Below are 21,961 nucleotides of genomic sequence, written 5' to 3'. Positions count from 1 at the left end.
ATGGGGTTCACATCACGGCTGACAAAACTCAAGAAAAGGAGACGTAATGGCAAGTATTCTCAGTCCATTCAAAAACAAACAGATACAGATTCAACCTCGTATGAAAGAACTTTTGCCCTCACAAGATGTCATTTTACACAATAATACTTGTGCATTTTCTTCACATTAAAGAAATAAAAACATGCTTAGTAAATTTAACACTTGTGGACCATTTATGTCTCCTAAATTTGATCTCCCTCATGTGTCCTTCCTCCCTGCAATATTTCAATCTTTGCTATGCAGCTCTGACTTATCTGTTAAGGCAGGAAAAAAGGATTCACAAAAATGCACGTGACTTCTAATGCTGGTCCTGCAGTAGCCCTAGTATTAAATGCATTAGTCCTCCATGACAAGCTCTCTCTCTGTTATTTTAGACAATGTCCAAACATCTTCACCAGGAACTAGAGAGAGAAGCAGCACCCAAGAAAGGTCATATTTTAGAATGAGAACACACTCAAGCTGAGAATCCAGGTGCTTTTAGACCTCTTCCCACAATGACATCTTCTCAATGGAGGAATCAAATTAAATGTTTTTAGACTAGAATTAGAAAGATTCCATAGAAACTATTCTAACAAGGTGATTGTGGCTTTCTATTCTTTTGGTTTCCTACAGCAATATCCCAAGTGAACTCTTATTGAATGATAAAAATGTAATTAAAGTCCAGGAGACTTGTGTGCTTTATCTAAAATCTTGATGGGAATATAAATTTAGGGACTTTTAGGGACTTTAGGACATTTTGCGGGTTCTCTCTTATTTCATACAGTATTTCTCTCAAAAGGTGCTCATTACAGCAGTGCTTTCCATTCTGGCCCCAGGTCTCTGAGGAACTCATCAGCGCTCCTTCAGGGATCAATAGAAGACTTTTACTTAACTGTGAGACTGAGCTACCATTTACAAACAGGGGGCCTTGCAGGACAGAGGAGGTTTTTTCTGAGGAGTTTTAAAGTGGAAAGAAGAAAATCAATATGCAGTTTTAAAAATAACTGTTCAGAGAAGAGAGCAAACAGTCATACAATGGGACATTTTATAATTGTTTACTGTATGTGCTACAGTATCAGGCAGCAAGCACGGGGTTTTCTATGCCATGCATTAAGCAGAAGGTGTTTTTCCCAATGGAAAATAGAGCCAATAGTTGATGTATTAGTTTTTAGCATGTTTCAGAAACAGCAGTAATTTTAAAGAAAGAAAAAAATATCTAAGAAAAATGGGAAAGAAATGCTAAAAGACTGTATGTGGTATGCGTGGCAGAGTTTTGGTAGCAGGGAAGGCACTACAGGGGTGGCTCCTGTGAGAAGCTGCTAGAAGCTTCCCTGACTCCAAGTCAGACCTGCTTCTGGCCAAGGTCAAGCTAATAAGTGATGGTGGTAGAGCCTCTGTGATAACATATTTAAGAAGGGGGGAAAAAAACTGCTGCAGAACCTGCAGCAGAGAGAGGAGTGAGAGAAACAACTCTGCAGACACCAACCTCAGCGAAGATGGAGCAGGAGGAGGTGTGCCAGAGCTGAGATTCTCCTGTAACCTATGGTGAGAGGGCAGGCTGCCCCCCTGCTGCCAGTGGAGATTAATGGCGAAGCAGAGACCCACCTACATCCTGTGGAGGACTCCACACTGGAGCAGGTGGCTGTGTCTGAAGAAGGCCATGACTCCATGGAAAGCCTGCGCTGGAGCAGTTTGTTCTTGAAAGACTGCACTTCATGGGAAGGACCCACACTGGAGCAGCCAGTGGGAAGGACTCACGTTAGAGAAGTTCGTGGAGGACTTGTCTCCCCTGGGAAGGGACTCCACTCCGGAGCAGGGAAAGAGTGTGAGGAGTCCTCTCCCTGAGAAGGAAGGATTAGCAGAAACAACACATGATGAACTGACTACAACGCCCATTCCCCATCTCCCTGCACCACTAGGGGGGAGGAAGTAGAGAAACTGGAAGCAAAGCTGAGCCTGGGAAGAAGGGAGGGGTGGGGGGAAGATGGTTTTAAGATTTGGTTTTCTTTCTCATTATCCTACTCTGATTTAAGTGGTAATGAAGTAAACTGATTTTTTTTCCCCAAGTTGAGTCTATTTTTCCCATGACCATAATTGGTGAGTGATCCCTCCCTGTCCTTGTCTTGACACTCGAGCCTTTTGTTATATTTTCTCCTCACCATCCCACTGGGCAGGGGAGGAGGAGTGAGTGAGCGGCCACGTGGTGCTTAGTTGCTCTCTGGGACTAAACCATGACAAGGACATATAATTTTCAGCTCCAGTTTCAAACACTGCTCCTTCTAATAAGTAAGTTACCTCATTTTAACGTTTTTTCATTGAGCAGAGGACAGTCTCACAAGTTTACATCACATGGTTTGCACTTACCTTAGTTGGTTTGCAAAGTCACATAGTAACTGGCCATTCAATCTGGAGGCAGGTATCTCCTACAGTGGGAGGACAGCAGCAGTTAGCACCAGGTTTTCGCAGATCAATCAGCTCTCACCTCCTTGTGTGAAGTTTGAAAAGTGCTTAACACTTCACAGATCTCATTTTGGAAAATCAAGTCATTGCTAGATGCCAAATCAGGCCCCAAATTCTTTCGAGAATCTGCCCAGACTATTGCTCAGATTATGGTGGTATACCCGAGACTGGTTACAGACACATGAATAGGTACAGACTTTATTAAAAAGCTAATTTACTTTTGAGATCTTGGCACAGATTAGTGCTCAAAGAGAAGTGAGGATCAAATCTCTTACACCACATGGTCAGTGGAAGCTTCTGTTACTAAGAACCTTGCAACGACATCTTTGGCCAGGCTGAGCAAGACCCTCTGAACTGCTACTCTGCTTGGCTCCTACAATCCAGCTGGCCAATGGTTTTAATGTGACTGCTCTGACACACGCATGATCCATTGCAACTGGCTACTTTAAACTGCGTTAAAACCACATCCTAAGTATCTTTCATACAAAAGGCTGTCCTCCGTGACCCTTTCTGCCTCTGCAGGAACAGTTCGTATTGGCTATTTAGAAGTGTCTCATCTGTACAAATTCATCAATTTTGTAGTAGGAACTCTCTGGGGAAGTGTCTGGAAGGAAGGTATAGATTCTCCTCCATAGATGTTGATTGTCACATTTAAGGAGACAAATCAGTCTACGCACAGCATATCCAAAGAAATTTTTTATTTGATTGGAGTTTTTTTTTTCAGAAATCTTCATTAAATTCATGTAATGAAAACATTTATCTAAACATCACCAGAATACAGCTGTTAAAAAAATCTGTATCTGAGAAACCAAAATATTTCTGCAATACATGTCACACCACAAAATAGAGCAGTTACCCACAAAGCACAAGAGAAACTTTCTCCCATTGACCATTTCATTTTATACTACCTTCTATTTTTCTCACCTTTTAAGAACTTGTATCTTCTTTGTCACTGAAGAAAAACACGTCCTCAAAACAAAAGCCCTACAAAATATCATTAATGTTAATATTTAACGAAAATCACAAATTCCTAGTTGTAGAGTTTTCCACCTTTCTTCTTTGCTTTATTGCTTTAACAATCAGTAAAATGTTAGTTTAACACAAAACAACCAAACCAATCAAAACAAACCCAAATTGGGGAAGAATGGGAGAAAAAGAACTTGCTTTAATACAAACAAACAAAAAAATTCTGAGTAAAAATTTCTAAAATACTCCAGTGTCTTAGAAGCTTCATCTCATTTTCTAAAGACACAAAAGGGAGGTCGTAACCTAGGACTCTCAGCGAATTTAGGGAAGCAGATTTAGACACACACAAACTCTGCTACTTACGCTCCACACGAACTAGCTGTAGATCACCTCATTCTAGAAGTTATACACCTTTGTTAATATTTCATTTGGGGAGAGTTAATGCACCATGACAGAGGAACCGAATGGTTTCTAGTTTGGAGATTGCTTGCATTCAGCCACAGGAGATGAGGATTGCCTGCACGGGAGCAGGCATGTCTCATGCATTTTGAGAACAGTCATCTCTAAGGCTTCATGCCTCTAAACTGGGATGTGTTTTCACAAGTGGTTTACGCTAATCCAGGTCCATGCTGCTGGTGAACCTGACGGTTCAAAGCTTTCCCCTAGGTACATTCCTGCCCTTTCCACTTTGGTCAGCATGTGGTGGGCTGGCCCAAACAAAAATACCCACTGAATCAATCCCACACTGCTTAAATCAATGATCTAGTGGGCTTTGGGACACAACTAGGAAAGAGGCATAAATATACTTTTTTTTTTCCCCCTCTTTTTTTTTTTTTTTTTTAACAGAACACTGCTACTGCTACTACTTTTCAGATATCAGAAAATGAGAAAGGAAATAGACAGGAAAGGTCTTCCTTTACCTCAGCAATCTAACTATGCAGTTGCAGAACAAATCCATACTTTCAACTACTACGAAAACTGCCATCATATCATGGTTAATCCAGCTGTATAGTTAGTTGACCTTAAGAGATTGGGAAGGCTGGCTTGAGAGGGCTGCTGCTGTCACTGATAAATTTCAGCAACCTGACAGAGACAAGCTTCTGCATGTTTTGCAACTTTTTTTGTCACCTGTGTGTTAAGTATTGCAATAATTGTCTCTCTGTTTTGCCTGTTCTAAATTTGTACATATTGTTCTTTTAAGACAAAAAAGAGCTACTGGGTCAGGTGGACCTTTCTGGTGGAAAAATCCACTGAGACTCCTGCAAGTGCTGGAAGAACGGAGCAAGCGGAGGAACAAGAAGTCTGTAAATGATGCTGAAATTTAGAAAATGTTGGGAGAACACAGTGCAAAAAACTTACTGTTGGAAAGAACTTCTTGGTCTCCCAGAGGGAGCTGCATAGGGTTTGCTATGATTCAAAGCTGGCTAAAATCCAGCCCAGAAATACGCACCTTTCTGCAAGGACATAGGCTGAAGAAAAAGTTGGTTATAAAGCCTTTACCCTCCTTTTCTGCCTTACACGGCTTGTCTGGCTTTCTCTCTTTAAAAAGTTAAACCAACAGTTTATAGTCTAAAAACTCACAAATTTTCTTTAACATAATCTTTTGATCTTCCTTGAGAAGCTCACTGTCAGGAAAAAAAAAAAAAGAGATCTAGACAGCTCTGCCTGCTGGTTTGGGGCCTCATCATAGTTATCTCCTACCTGTATTATCAAGCACATCGCAGCTGTAAGTGGTGACCCTCTGTCCATATAGACCCTGTCAGGGTACATCTGGTATAAGGAAGAAGCAGAAGAACAAATCTAAAAACAGAACAAAAGAGAAAGATGAAGAGTGATGGGAATATGGATCTATGCAATCTAGGAAATACAGCAGACAACTGTAAGAAATTGAAGTACAAGCTTTGTCTCTTTATGAAGTGAGGTGGAGACACGCTAAAGAAAACTGCCTTTCCTTAACATAACCTTTCAGATACTCAGAAGCTGTTTAGCTGTCCATAGAAAAATTAAAGAAGTCAGAACTAATTATTGGTTTAGCCTATAAGATTTGAAAATACCACTTTTCTAAAAAGGCTTATTTTAGAAAGTGAGGAATTTCATCTGAGAACATCAGGAGACTAAGAAACTTGAGGAAAATAATTGTGAAGCCTTTTCAACAAATGCGAAATCCAGTCCAAGCCCTGCTGAATTAGAGAGCTCATGAAATCATAATCTGAGGTCAAACATTACTGGCATTTCAAATCAAGACCTGAGAAAAAGAATGCTAGGAGATCTTAACTAAGAATAATAAAATTATTAAACAATTAATTAATTAATAAAAGAAGGCAGCATCATCAAGAACAGAATGAAAATAGATGGACAGAAACTGATCGACAGAAATTGATGGCCCTGGTTAGTAAACATCAGGCCTTATGGAACAGGAAAAAGGACAGTAGAGCTGAAGGCTAAAAACAGGTATCTGTGAAATACTGCTGGAATGAGTTGATATAAAACAGCATGAAAGGTTACTCAAAATCTTGACAACGAAATAAGTCCCGAGCAGTACTCTATGCTTGGACAGGGTCATTATACTTGAAATGAAAATAATTTGCGGAAGTCTGCAGTCAAAGAACAGAAACTACCTAAAGAGAAACAAAATATGCATCATGTGCACAGTGAACAAAGAACAAAATTCCTTTATGGGAATTGTTCAAGAGAAAGCCACAGAGGCTGTGTTTATCTCCTTGAATATGACAAAGCTTTATGACTTACAATGTAGACACTGACACAGAAGTTTATATGATCTCCTGTATTTCATTAAATGGTTTTGATAGAAAAAAAAAGAGTCCTATTGAACACGGAGAGATAAAGCTCAGACTGTGCAGTGGGGGAAACACTCTTACTGTGAGTGAACATGAGCTAGGTGCAAAACAAAATCTTTAAAATATGGTTTGCACCATTTCAGGAAATAGTATCTCTCCTTGGATTGAAAACATGGCAGACTCTACAGCTCATTGAAAGAAATGCTTTGGAAGAAAAAGGGCAGGCAATGAAGATTTTGAAAGTAACTAAAAAGAATGCAAAACTACAGAAAAGCACAGAAGTAGCAAACAGGCAAAGGACAGGAAAACAACTTTTAAAAAAATGGTAGCAATAAAAAAAGTGGTGAAGACAAGAGCAGAAAGTGACGCTACGTGTGTGAATACACTCAAAGGCAATTTAGATCAATGATCATAAGAGTCCCTTGTGTGCTGAGTTTTCTTTATGAGACAGTGAGTAGGTACAGGTTCAAGGTTATTCTTCTTGTTATCCAGAAGTTCAATTATATCAAAATGTGAGTCTCTAGCACGTAGGATCACATGTAACATCGATACATATTGGAGATGGCGCCTTGGCTGGGGTGAGAACAGACAGTGGACTACAACTTCATTAATATGCATTTGAAAGTTATATTAATGAATGTGATTTAAAGTATATTTTAAAATTCAAGCTTCAGCTATATATATTCTACAAGCCTGTAGAAACTAGTATCAGTGTGGCAAAGCTCAGACTATTATTTGGCACCATAAAAATAGCATCCTCAAAATGAGAATAACGAATAACTTCTCAATACTGAATAATTATTCAATAGAAGGCTTAACGGGACACTGTCTGATTATATAACAGCTTATATCACAATTTTAGAAATGCTATGCCCACAAAAAAAGTAGGGGAAAAGTATTATTGGCCACCTGAGCTAGTTTTTGCAGACAGGAGACAGAACGCATGCGATACGTATTCAAAACAGCTAAAGCTGAAATGGCAGCAAAGACGACACCTTTTCACGTTGCTCCTGACTGCTGCACAGAAAAAGAGAAACCGCTCAGCCTCTTCCAGAGAAGAAGATGGAAAAAGAAATGGACATGCAGGATTTAAGGTCCATCGTGGAGTAGGCAGGAGAGGAGATGCTGCAGGAAACTGCCAGGAGAGAGGTACCTTGGATGTACTGCCCGAGGTACCTTAGATGTTGCAAGGCAGGGTGAGCTTGCAGGCTGCCTCCGACGCCTGGACACGAGGCTCGAAGTGCCAGCCCCAGCTCACTTGGCTCTTGTGTTCACCTCCCTGAGACATGGTCTCCTGTGTGCGTACCCCCACCTGCTGAAGACCAGGTAGTCCTGCTCTGCATCCCTCCACCTCCCGCCTCAGACTGCTCCCCTCGCACGTAGCAGCGGGTTTGCTCCAGGGAGGCAGGTCAGCACGGTAACCTGGCAGAAAACACCTTGCTTTAGTGCGTTTGTTTTCCACCAGGCCAATGAGCCAGCTGGGCAATTCCAGGCTCGCAGAGCCTCCCTTACACCTTAGATAACCTACTTCATCCATCAAAGACCCAGCTCAATAGTTCTGACAAAAGACACCCTGAGAATATTACAGGATGTACAATAGTCTTCACACGCTGGTATGCGCCCTATCGGTTTTGTCCTCAGACTGTATCACTGGAATAATCATAGCAAGATCCATATCTAGAGTGGAAAAAAAGACATAGCCATCCTGCCAAGAAGGGAGTGAGGGGTTGGGAGAAGGAGGAAGAAAATTAAAAAAAAAAAAAGCAAAACCACTAGGAAAAACAAATCTCTTAACTAAAACACCAACCACTCATTTCAAGGGCTGAGATTTTTTAAAGGATTCTTGTTATGGTTTGAAGTGGGGGGGGGAGGTCCGGGTGGCAGAAGCTGCCCATCAGACCGGACTCCCGTCCCCCTCGGGGCTTGAGCCAATCGGCGCCTCTGCGAATTGCCCTATTTGAAAGGTGTGCCTGTGCCCAGGGGCAAGGAGACGGGAGGGGGGCACGGCCCCCGCTCCCGGCTCCCGGCCGGGCCGGCGGCCTGGGCTGGGCCGGGCCCGCTCCGTCGAGGATGGCGGCGGCGGAGCCGCTTGGGGAACTTGGGGAGAGCCCCGCTGCCGGGGCGCCCACCGGGCCGAGTTCACCCAGACAGGACTGAAATCTAAGAGAAACGGCCACACACATAAGAGGTCAGTGAAGATGGAACGGAACAACGTGTGCCGCGGCTGAGTCCCCCTTGCCAGCAGCGACCCCTTTGTAACAGTCCTCGGTGGAGCAAGCAGAGACCCACTCACAACCAGTGGATGACCCACGTCGGGAAGAGATGCCAGAGCCTGAGACTATTGTGAATCATGGGCACAGGTAGAGACACATTTTACGCATTTTACGCATTCAGAGTCTGTACGGAGACGCATTTAAGGTCGACATGACGACCCACGCCGGAGCACATTTAAAGTTTATTGATGACCCACGCCAGAGCGAGTGGCTGCGGCTCCTTAAAAGCACAGGACTGGTAAAGCCCGCACTTGGGGCAAATCCGATGGGGTAAGGATTTGCCCCCCAGCGGGCAGGATTCACGCTTTTGCCGTGAGTAGGGGATCCACTGGAGCAAGGGACAATGGTGTAAGGACTCCTTTTCCTTTAAGAGAAGCGGCAGTAACAACTTGGAATGAACTGACCTGCACTCCCCCATTCCCTGCCCCCCTGCGCCGCTGGGGGGAGGAGGTAGAGCCGGAAAGAAGAAGCAAAGGGTGGGGGGAGTGGTGTTGTTGTTAAGACCTGGCCTTGTTTTCTTGTTATTCTCTCAAGTAACCGTTTTTGTGTGCTTTTCTCTTTCTAGGTAGCTGTTAATAAATAGTTTTGCATTAAGAAAAAAAGCCTCTTTTGCCCGGGACCGTGGTTGCTGGGTGCTCCTCTGTTCCTGTCTCGATCCTCAGCTCTTTTATTACATTTTTCTCTCCTCTCCATTTTACTGGACTGGGAGAGCTGCGTGGGTTTGGTTGCCGGATTCGGCCTAACCCACGACAATTCTATAGTGGCCTGACTTCTTTCCTCACACTGGGATATTTCACGGATAAAACTTACCCTGGCGCAAGAAAATATGAGCTGTAATAAGTAAGCGGCTTGTGTATTTTGGAGAAGTTGAGAATAAGCATGCCAATTCACTGCTTATTAGAAATTGGTTTATTCAAGGGCTGGTCACCTAAGCAATCTAATTATGCTATGCATGCAATCTGCTTCCATTGAACGTTCAATATTGAGTATTTTACGTGACCGCTCTATACAGAGACACAGACCATGTCTGGTGTCTGGATGTGTGCCATGTCTTTATAAGATAGATGAGGTTTACCACAATTCTACGCAGGAGAGTAAAACGATTTGTAACTCAGACTCTTTGATTTACCATTGTGATCTTGTATGCTTTCTTCCCAATGGCTATGTACAGAATATAATTACAACCTGTCATATTTTTATTTTTTTTCCTGCTAGGAAAAATTCAATTTGGCTGAAGTTAAATGTTTTGTGAAAATGAATCCATTTCAATTAAACATTTGCTAGAATGAATTCTTATACACAGAAGGCTTGGATGGAGAGCTAGGAAAGGGCAGGTTGTGGAAAGAATCTCTCCGATTCGAAATAACAATTGCTTGGATCAGAATGGGCAAAAAATAATAAAAACTTGCTGCTCCAAAAGAGGCAAAGCAAAGAATCTAGTTCAGCCATCCTCACTCCGTGCTTTAAATACTCAGCAGAAGACAGTGTGAAGTCTTTCTTCCTCTGCGAAAACCTAGTCTCACATTCATTTTACTGCTTCAAACCTTCAGTGTTTCATAAAATGGATTTGCTTTCCCACTTTAATTGTAACAGTGCCTTGCCTAGATAGTTGGTCAGCTTTTTGTCACCACAGAACCAATGTCTTATTTGATAAAATCCTCCCTACTGTATGCTAATTGGAAAGATGTGGCCCACACTAAACCTCCTTCAAGTCAGACAACAAAGGAAATGAGTACAATGCACACTTAGATTTCTGCTTGCAGTGGCTTCCCTTATATTTTATTTATTTGAAGAAAAGACTGTTCAAAGAATAATGATGAACTTCTTAGATGAGCAAAGAAGCCTCAGGAAGAATAGACAGAAGAGTGAATCAATCAGGTGGGATAGACATATTTTCCAGTAAGCTAACTATATATATATATTCCTTTTTAAGATCCAAGGGTTCAGTTTGGTACTACTTAAACTGTACTGTTTAGACATAGTCACGAGGTCAGACAAAAATCTGATTGGCATCAGTCCACTGCTGGTATGATTGTGGCTAAAGTACCAGATTGTCCCAAAGCTCGGAACCCCAGCTTAGAAATGTCAATATAGCCAATAACTTCTATCAACTCTTGCTCTGCACACTTCTACAGCAAATTCTAATTCTTGACACAATTATAATTTTAAAAGAAAAGATGACTGAATATAAATCAATGCTTTTGTAGAATCATAGAATCATAGAATGGTTTGGGTTGGAAGGGACCTCAAAGATCATCTAGTTCTACACCCCTGCCATGGGCAGGGAAACCCTCCACTACACCAGGTTGCCCAAAGCCTCATCCAACCTGGCCTTGAACACTTCCAGGGATGGGGCATCTACAACTTCTCTGGGCAACTTGTTCCAGTGCCTCACCACCCTCTGAGTGAAAAATTTCTTCCTTATAGCTAATCTAAATCTGCCCTCTTTCAATTTAAAGCCATTCCCCCTTGTCTTATCACTACATGCCTGTGTAAAAAGTCTTTTTAAGTATGTATCAGAAAAGTAACTTCTTGGTAGACTTTTCTTTTTTTTTGAAAACTAATGTGTTACCTTAGTGGCTGTAATGTTTGTGCTATTAAAATTATCTACTAAAAGGTTCAAACGTTTAGTACAATAATATCTGTAATAGCCTATCTTAAAAAGAAACAAAGAAAAAATAGAAATAAATAATGTCGCTTCTTTTTGAAGGTCATAGCTAGCACTGCTAGTCTCATATGAGTGCTGGGGGGTGGGCGGGGGGGAGGGCTGAGAAAAAAGGGAAAGAGCCATCTACAAGAAGGCTCATTAAAATGTGAAAACAATTGATCGTGCCCTTTCACTGGGGGCATTTTAACAAACTTTTTTTGCATTTGACCTTCACTGCTAGGCCATACGAAATACGAATTCATAACATAAGTAATTACCTGATGGATCACACAGCACATGAAACCGTAAAATCCGCGTGGTCGCGCACTTCCAACGGCACGGGACGCAGCTGCTACGCGTGCAATTCCTCCCGGCGCCAGCTCAGTGCGCTAAAACCCAAACAATCGGCGCGCACCGCCACATTCGCTCTGTATCCGTGACTTGCGTGTTTCAAACACACTCGCTCTCACACACACACACGGATATGTATGGAGAGATGCGCGCACAGTTCCTCGAATGACGCAAGAAGTCGTCGATTCACTGGTCCAGCGCGGGTGGCGGTAAAAAAAAAAAAAAAAAAAAAAAGTAATGGAAGAGGCGAATGAGTAAACCTGAAAAGCCGCTCTCGCGTATCCCTGCGCGCTGCGCGGACCAGCGCCCTTCCTTCGGGCCACGGGGCGGGAACGCGGCCCCCGCCCCGCCGCCGCCGCGGTCTCCCTCCCACCTCCCACCCCGTGCCTTCCTAACCCACGTGGTGCACACCCTTAGCCTGAGCAGCACTGCCCACCTGTGACCCCCCCCTTTTCATCCTAAGTGAGGAGTTTCAGCAAAGTACGTAACCTGTGTGAGACCGGTGTGTGTCCAGTGCGTTCTCACTACGGGCCAAGAAGTCTCATTCTCTTTTCTCCATCGTGCTGCTGTTCCTGAATGATGTTTCCCGTTTCTGGATGCTGCTCTGATGCGAAGCAGTAATCATCGAGTGAGAGATGTGCTGCGTCTGGATTGAAGGAGTCGAAATGTCAGCAAAGGTTACAGTTGTAACATACAGCCAGGGAATAAGCGAGGAGAGTCGTGCATAAAGTACAAATAAAACATCGTAATAGGTTCATACTAAGTCAAACAGAATCTAGGGCCCACAGGGTTTAGCATTCTGGAAGGTATCCAGAGAATACAAAGATGAAACAGTTGCACAGCAGTACCTACCCTAAACATCACAGCATGTCTGCGGATTGGGTTACAAATGTGTCCCTGCTCCTCCCTCGTTTGTTTGGGACTAGGTATCTTTTGGCTAATTATGTTCCCATGTTGTCACACCGAACAAGATGGCAAGCAATCGATTTTTACTCGTCTTCTCCCAGTCATTCGCCAGTCTGCAGGTCTCTGCTATATTCTGGCAGCTCTTATGTGTTTTCCAGAAAGAAGAAAAGTTGCTCTTTCACACCATCTGTTGCAGTTCCACAAATAATCAGGAGTCTAAATGTGACCTTTTATAGCAACATCCTAACGAGCTCCATACTTCCCAAAAGTGGGTCAAAGCTCCTCAATATTCTCCTGAAGAGATCATAAGCTTTAGCCAAGATAAATCACACAAATATGTTGACAAGAAATACACTGAATGCAAGTTTCTCAATTTTCAGGGAAATAAACCAGTATTGAACAGTGGTTTAGCAGCACAGTAATGTCTTCAGAGAGATAAATTATCTAAGCTGTCTAAATAACCACATCTATTTGGTAAAATTAGGAAACATGAAAGAAAGAATGAAAATTTAATCAAAAGCAACATCTTGGGAAGTATTAATAGACGTTGAATTTCCAAGATGCAAAAAAGTCTATTCCGGTCAACAATGTGTCATCAGAAACAACTAAAGAAGTCAAACTATTGCTATGAGCTGCCTGGTTTTCCTGATGTTGTGGAAGTAGTAAGCAAGTGATTAAACCTTGTTTCTCAAAGGTGTACAGACTTCCAACTTTCTCTGATATCAGTAGGATTTAGGCATCTAAATATGTTTATAGATCTGTTTATAAGTTTTTTAAAATATTTTTTAAAAATTAAAACAAGTCCTCAATTATTATTCAGAGAGTTTAGACTCTCTTACCTGTTATTTAGCAATACTGTCATTTACATACAAACAGAAAGATACAGTGTTACAATAGTTTATTTTACCTTTGGGACATAAAAACCCTTTTGCTTATCAGGGTTATAAAGCCATAAAGAGATCTAAAATGATTGGCAAAGATACCAATGTTTTTTCCACCCCTAGTGGGTGATAACAAGGCATTGAAATGACAGGAAACCAGCATGATAATGGAAATAAAATGCCAGTCAGAGAATTTTTAGGGGACATTGTTGTTCACCCTGAATAGGAATTCAAAAAGAGCATGCTGACTTTCCTAAACTTATTAACCACGATGTGCTAGCGTATACGAAGTAAGAAAGTCACGCTAGGAGTTATCCTCTCTGAGACCAAATGGATCATCTGTTCAGAGCCTTTCTTCCCTGTTAGCTCGAGTTTAGGCCACTGAAACCATGAGATTCAAAACCACAAGGTTTCTACCAAAGTCATAGAACTGCAGCCAAGCACAGCTCGGTATCTGTCCCTTCTAGATACAGACATACCAGTTGTCTGGTAACTCCATTCGCACCCTGCACCAGCACAAGCACAGGCTGAATTGTTTTGCTAGGGTGTGATTTCATGAGATACCAGATTCACTGAACTGTAATACTAAAAATCCTTGAAGAGTTAATATTAAAATATCTGGAATATTCTGACTAATGCATAAGAATTCATGGATAAATAATATTATATTCTTTATACAATATAGATGAGTTGTTCACAAACATAGATAACTCATTACTTTGAAATGCTGAACATCTTCATCACAAACCTGTCACAAAAGGGTTTCAGAAAAGGAGGCAGTGGTAACAGCAGGCAGCTGTAAGTCTCCAGTGTTGAATTCCATCCAGGGACAGAAAAATCATAATTTAATGCCTTCATAAAAAAATGAAGCCTACAATAATAGTAATAAAATGCACAATAACTTACAATACGATAAATTAGAGCTTTAGATAAATGGTATCGGAGTGACTGCTCAAAGAGTAATAACTCTCAACATAATTTCTAAGCAATATACAGTTTCAGTACTGATCCAAGTGATCTGATTCTTACCTACTACAGTGTACAAAAATCTTTTGTGGAGGATCCATATCCAAATTCTTCACAGGCCCCTACTACTCTAAAACTCTCTTTCTCAAGAGATTACTCAGCTCATGATGTACAACAAAAAAGGTATGGATTTCTCTCTAAGCTTCTCTTCAAACCGTGGGCCATCAATCACTGAAAGAAAAAGCACAAGAGGGAGGGAGGTGGAGGGAAGGGGAAAAAAAGGCATGCACATTCGCACGCACAAAGGAGCTAGAAGGCATTACTTGTGATGGATACAAAGACACCGCTTTGTGAAATCGAATCCCCAAATTCACCCTCCTCTTTTAATCTGTCTTTCATTTACGTACTGTTTGTCATATTCTGTTATCCCATCTGGTGGCAGTTGTGTACATCTGATGAATCCTCCAAAACTTTGTATCCTTCTTTGGTTTCCTGGCTCATTTACTGTTAACTTCTTAAAAGCTTTTCTCAAATGCAGGTGCTTAGGTGACATGTTTTCCTTTCGCAGATGTAAGGCAGGTATTAATACTACTCTCTATACTGCTTGCCCTGTTATAAAACCCATTTTTATAGCTTTTAGATTACAGTAATAGGCATACACTATACAGAATAATATTCTCAAATGACCCCATTGTTCAGTATGCCACATCCCATATGTTTACTTAGGGCAATAAATCCAATCCCAGTACTTCAGCTCTGGTAGATTTATACCTGCTTCCTATCAGTCAACACATTTGCTTTAAAATTTTGTTCTGAGTTTTTTCATTACCCATCTGAAACATCCTTTTCATACCTATCGAAATTGGTCTCCATTCACACATACCCTCAGTCCTTCCTTTCTAATAATAAAGCTCAAATTCATCAGCCCCCTTGCCAGATCTCTCACCCATGGGTAGCAGAGCATTCAGCTGTTATGCCCCTGAGCTGTGGAATTCCCTGAACTGAAGTCTCATCTCCAAATCCCCTGAGCTTTTCTAATCCCTCTTTGTTTCACACTTATTAAAAATTACTTTTAATATTTGATTCACTACTGGCACATGCAATAGACTTTACTGACATAAAAATACTTCTGTTTTCTTTACAGGGGATGCACTGACAATGTCAAGACTAAAAATGCCTTTTTATTGGCTTTCCATATAGATTGCAAGACTTGCCTTTCTCTGTCATTTCTGGGGTTAAGCATCAGTTCATCTGCTTAGGCTGTGGTGTCCAGACCCCAACTCTGAGAAAAAAGTAAAAATCCCTATTCTGAATAAAATGCAAAGTACTGAGTAGGCACATCATAAAAATCTCCTCATTTGTAGTGGAAGCATTTTATGAAACATTAGCTAATTAAAACTTGATATCCTGTGGCCCTATGGCCTAATTGGGCACTACGCTCAAGGAAACCGAAGCAAAGACTCAAAAAACACACCAGAGCATTAGCGAAGGGACTCAGGCATTCCAGCATCCAAACCCCAGACTGGGACAAGATTCCTTTGCCAGCAGTGGGTACCTCCACGTCTTTCCCACCCGCAGCTGGTCTGCATTTTACTGCTTGTGGAAACACATGTTTTGTTGCAGGAGTCCATGCTTTATTTGAGTTCTCTGAGGTGAAGCATAAGCAGCTCTGAAGCATATTAGGACCGTAACTCCTGAGGGCAGGCGCAATCTTGGCTCAGGATCTGCATCCAAGTGACCTAAGCTTCATCTCACCCCTTCAGGGTGAAGTAAGTGATAGTTTTGAAAAGCCAGTGCAAACAAGAGCTAAAAAAACCCCACATTTGTACTTTTGTTTGCTTTTTCAATCCTTTCAGATATGTCTGATCCCATTTATATATATACACACACACAATCACAAACTTGGGATAAAGTTGTGCTGTATCAGAGAAAGCTAAAAGCCTATTTAAGAATTGCTTGGAGAAGGCAGTTAGCAGGATGTTGTCTGACAGTTTGGGTAAAGCCAGCAGGGATCAAGGACAAAGGTTAGTATCAGAGGGTGACACTGGATAAAATTTCACAGCAGGTAAAGCTCAGAAGAGCGTATTTGTGGGAAGTGCGTATGAGAGGGGGATTTATTTTCTGATCATGGGAAATGGCTTCACTTCCAATTATTTCTATTCCCTGACTGAGTTTAATAGAAGTCCTTAGTAAACTGTGAGGTTCAGTGATTTCTCAAGCTCTGCACATCCGACTGAAACCCGCGCAACAGGACACTTCTCAGCTTCGGCTGCTCTCAGAGCACACACTTGGGATTCTCTCCCCTGCATCGCACAGCTGGGCCATGGGAAGAATTGCCCAGTGGCCCTTGTTGCTGCATTAATAGAAATACTTGATAGTGCTGGGTCAGGAGAAAACCCAGACAGAATGAACCAGTAAATGATGAGGATATCTCCTTTACATTTACACCTCCCACCAGTTAAACAGTTTATAACGCAGCTTAACAGGGTACATGTCTTTATCTTTACTGATTGAGTTCCAGGTCAGCCTTTCCAAGTTTTGGCCTGAGATTAACATCAGGTTGCCAACTCGACTTATGGCAATACATTTACTCCCATAAATTATTGGTGTGCTGTATTTGCTTTAGTGCTCTGGAACTTCTTCATTGTTCTATGGTTCCTTTAAAATCAGCATTAATGGTTCACAGAGTTTCTCAGTAACCTCTTTTAATACTCTTGGGTGCAAGTTATCTAGCCCTGTAAATCCAAAAAACTGTTTAGCTCTGACAGTTGCCGTTTAACAATCTTCCAAATTATTGATCGAGAGGAAAGTAGTCCTTTTCACTGTCAGATATAAGTATATCACATTGGTTCTTTTCAGATCAGAACAGAAATATTTATTGGGTTCTTTTGCCTTTTCTGCACTGTGGTTGACAGCTTTACCATCCTTCTCTAGTATCTAACTTTTCCACATGTATCTAGAATTCCTGCTTAGCAACGTATGCTCCAACAGCTTCCCAGCTTTCCAAATGTTTTACACTAGCTTTAATGAGGATCATTGTTCCCTTTCAGCTGACGAAGCTTTCTTACACCATTTTAGAAATGTAATTTTCTTTCACAACTTTGCCAAAAAAATAAAATTCAACCTTAACTACTGTTGTTCACACTACAGTTCTGAAGCAAGCTTATTACTGATTGAAGCTGTAACCTCTTTTTACTTAATGAACAAAACTCTCTGTATATTTATTTATTTATTTTCATTCAGTAATTGATTTTCACTTGAATAAACATTTCGTCTTTTAACTTACATCATAATGGACAACTACTGCAAGCTGAGACTGAGTGCTGGTCTGAACACTTTTTCTACCAAAAGGGTTTACCTATGGGAATTTTGTTAATATTACATGCAAAAATATTAAGGAAAAAACAATGCCTTCTGTTGAGTATTTTTAGTTAGCAAAATTAAATAGCTGTATTATACTAGTTTATTAGAAAATTACTGACATTCAACTAAACAAACTCCTGTTTTTCTTTAACAAGAATGAAGCATGTTAATAATTCTTTTTTTTCTCCTTCCCCCCCCCCCCCCCCCCCCCCCGCCCAAATCTGACAGAGGGGTTTTTCGCTTTGCTGCAGAACCAGGTTAAAAATCTGTAAGTTCCCTGTGTCTGCTCTGAAAGCATCGTTAAGGAAGGACGGATACATCTCAAAGTGGGAGGTAGCTGGACTGTTCCTGCCCCAGCTGCAGCAGCTCTCCCACCCAGCACCTGGCTGTGCAACTGATGGGAACCGTGTGCTTTTGGCTTTCTAAGGCTGTTTGGTCACACCTCACCCAGGTTTGGGAGAATGCTGGCAAGCACAGCTGGCTAGAGGAAGGTGTCAAATTGACAGAGGCCAGACAGGATTTTAATCAAAGTGAGACTTCTTCATACTGTGCTGACTTTCCCACTGCCTCCCCTTCCGTCTGCTCCTCTCTGCTTCGTTTCGTTTTCCTTTTCACTAAACTTACTCCTTCCTGCCTAAACTTTCCTAAAATGCCTCAAACTCAGTAACCATCATACTGTTCACTGCTTTGGCAAGACACTCACCTTCTTCTGTTGTGTTTATTTAAAATGTATGGTAAAGAGCTGCCTCCATCCTATCAATCACATGTAACAAAGTTAGGCCATGCTCTTGTTTTCTTTTCAGCGCCTGTCACGCAAAAAGTTCAATTAGAAGTGGTACTATAGAAGGCAGCAGATCTATTTCTCTCCTTTTTTTTGATGAAAGATGGGAAAGCACAGCCCAGGTTTACATTAGTCTTCACAAAGGCCTGTTGAAGAAACTCGTTTACGCATGGAGCTGGAATACCAGGTTTAAACTGGTGATTGCAAGGTGTCATCAGAAGACAACTAACTTCTTCCTGTGGTCTTCTTAATTTCTCGCAGCACCAGTCTGCTTGCTACATCAGGGTACGCAAGAGGGAACGCTTCCGATGCCGGGTGCTGCAGGGACAGCGTGCCACCGCCCAGGGCTTCGGACGCTAAATGCCCGCTGTTGCGAGTTACAGTCTTTCAGGGGTCTAGCTGCTTATGCTGGGGACAGGAGGCAAGGGCTTTTGCAACATTTAGGGCTTTGAACTTAAGAGTTTAGAAACAGAAATAGGGAAAGTGTCTGTTTGGTTTAAGTTTCCAGATGGAGAAGCTCCTCCAACCATGACAGGCAGCTCAGGAGTACATACACAAGTGGCTGTTTAAAAATTTAACAAGTAGGCAGAGGAGACTGCTGTAATAGGTTGATCAAAGGCAAGAGTCAGCATCTTGACAGCGGCTGAGTGGTATAAGCTACGATAGAGTTGGACTCTAAAGGACCTGGAATGCAAAAGTAGTTATTTCTGATGCAGCACAGAAGAAGGAAAGATGCGAGAGAGGATAATGAAAGAAAGTGATCTTTTCAGCTGTATCCTCCATGGCTACAAGTGGAGCAGAACACAATTTGTCAAGGCCAGAGTGAGGGATGCCGCTGTGGATGAGACAGAGGAGAGGCTGAACAAGCTGGATATAAAATCTTCTATATGGAAATCTTTTCATCAGTGCTACAGAAAGACATTCTGTGGGGCTGAGATGTTGTCCAGAAGCCTCTCTAGTCAAAGCGAGCACACCGTGGGCCTGACTGAGGGGTACGGGTGCGGGCAGACAGTGGGAGCTCTTCCAGCCGGACTGAGCTTGCCTGATGGCTACCTGCCTGAATGCGGGTGCCACAGGTGAGGAGAGATGTGAGCTTGAGGAAAACGTGTTACTAATTAGATGAGAGAAAGAGGGAACTAAATCAATGCTTGCAGAAAGCGTTAGCTAGAGTTGAACAGGAGGAGGGAGACAAGAAATTAGAGCTTTTGGTAGCCAGCTGAAGAAAGCAGGCAGGGGCTAGCAGGGTTAGGTCTCTTGTTGGTTAGTTTATCCCTGACTACTCAAAGCCCCGTCAGTTCAATTACTTCATTCCTCTGGCTGATCCCTCACCTGCTACAAAGGACTGCAATGGGACAGTTATCTCTGGGTGGAGGGCACCAAGGTCTTCTTACGCCAGTCTTAAGTAGGGCTGCCAGAGCAGGAGAGAAACTAAACAATGCCAGTAAGAAGTCTGTCACCTGTACTCATTTGGCACAAGCAATCACCATAGCTTAGCAAAAACAATCGGTGTGTTGGAGACAATCTGGGAATCTTCTCTGAAAAGTAAACTGTTGCCTTTTCTTTTTAACGCACCATTTTAATTTTTCTAATGTTCTGCTTAGTAATTTAAAAATATTCCTCTTCCATTTAGCTATACAACACATGGCACGGTGGGAGTACTCTGTGGTTACAGACTAATTCTGAAACCAATTTAAATCAATGTGAATGTAATTTACCACGTATATGCCTCTAACGTTCCCTTGTCAGTTGTACCCTTTATTACAATCAGGGAAGTATTTTACTCCAGTTCCCTATTTTTCAGCACATTACTATTTTAAAATATTATCGTTATCCTCTAAATATGTATTACAAATACTTAACGATTCTTACAGAAAACTAATCCACTTACATCTCTAAGATCCATCCTGTGAACATACTAATCTTAACCTTGCTAAAGTTTTTGGGACTAGAAGCTCTTGCTTTTAATTATTGCAAACCATTAAAGTAAAAAGTGGGAAGATGAGGAGAATAATTCTGTTCACACACTGCAAGAAAGAGTCAGAGGATGATCTATTGAGAACAGAGGCAAGAAAGCCAGTGAAAGTACAAATCACAGGACAAGTATGAATGGCAGCATCAGAGGCAATTAACAGCTCGGGAAATACAGCTTTGGCTAGGACATAAAGTTAAAAGGCTTGCAAATCACTGGGAAAAGTAGATTACCAGGGACTGAAGCTAAATTTTAGAAAATCTGGGATGGAAACACAATTTATACACTCCAGACAGAGGTAAATGGTACATCAGCATTTATTTTTAGCAGGAAAAAAAGGAACCAAAGGAGAGTGAAGATGAAATGCTGATGAAGGAATCAAGAACTGTTTCAAAAACTCCAGCCACACAACCAAAAAACAGCAGAGAACAAACATCGCTATCTACAGCGGGGAGGAGAGAGTCACGCAGGGGAAGGAAAGATAAGTTGAGAAAGTTACTTTTGTCAGTCTTTCCATGGGATAAATTTGCGAGAATCTTTGCAGAGACAGATGAAATGGGGAGGAGAAACATTTTGAGATGTTACCTGTGGACCACCATCTGACCATCACATTAGAAGTGTTATTAGAAAAAAAAAAGGAATGTGAGAAAACAATTTGACATTGGAAGAGGAATGTTACCGGGGTTGCTGTAGAACCAACAGTACTTTATTATTTGAATAATTTCACTGTCAGTTTCCCTGAAAACATTAGCAAATTTAACCCCTGGATTACCAAATACTTACAGAAAGAGATGGCAAGTTGTAGACGATAATCTGAATTGAAAATGACCTTCCACTCTTCTCCATAGAGATACGACATGATCCTAGGCCACTTCTACAATTTCCCAAATTCAGTTGCTGCTTCATTTCATAATTTCCACCCATTTTTACCTGCATTAAGATCACAGTTGAAGTCAGCTTGAAGATAGAAGCACTATATTTATCTCTCATCTCAAATTTCACAAGGGCATTAAAGTGAGTATTATTTCCGTAGTCTCTAGCAATATTGTTTGTTCATAAAAAGATGAGGTTGCTGAGGAAAAGAGATTAAAGAGGTAAGTTTAAATCTAATTGAAAAGTGATGTAACTGAGAGAACCCTGCATATTATCCCTTCAAATACTTAAGAGAACTTTCTGAGGTGAGATAAAGCCAAATACCTGAGTCAGTGTGGTCATAATCATTGCATCAGAAATTAAGTTGAACATAGTTGAATTGCACTTGAATGAAAAATGGTTATCTGAACAGGTAAGACTGATGTGTATAAAAGTTCCCCAATGCTACAAAAATCCATTTTTGAAGTCCTAAATTGTAACGTGACTAATGTTGTACAATCAGTCTCAATGACAGATGAACTGAATCCTGTGCAGGCTCTCAGTAGCACTATCCTTGTGAGCAAAACAAAACTTATTGGGAAAGTCTTAAGTCATGTTAGTAATTAGTAAACTATCAAAGTTGCATTCAACTGACCAATTTGACTGTAAATAAAAATCATAATTGGTAAGATGTAACAATAAAAATCCTGATGTAAAATATATATTTTTA

The sequence above is a fragment of the Tauraco erythrolophus genome, chromosome 1, assembly GCF_009769465.1.
Source record: "Tauraco erythrolophus isolate bTauEry1 chromosome 1, bTauEry1.pri, whole genome shotgun sequence".
Lineage (NCBI taxonomy): Eukaryota > Metazoa > Chordata > Aves > Musophagiformes > Musophagidae > Tauraco > Tauraco erythrolophus.
Note: the sequence above shows the minus strand (reverse complement) of the source record.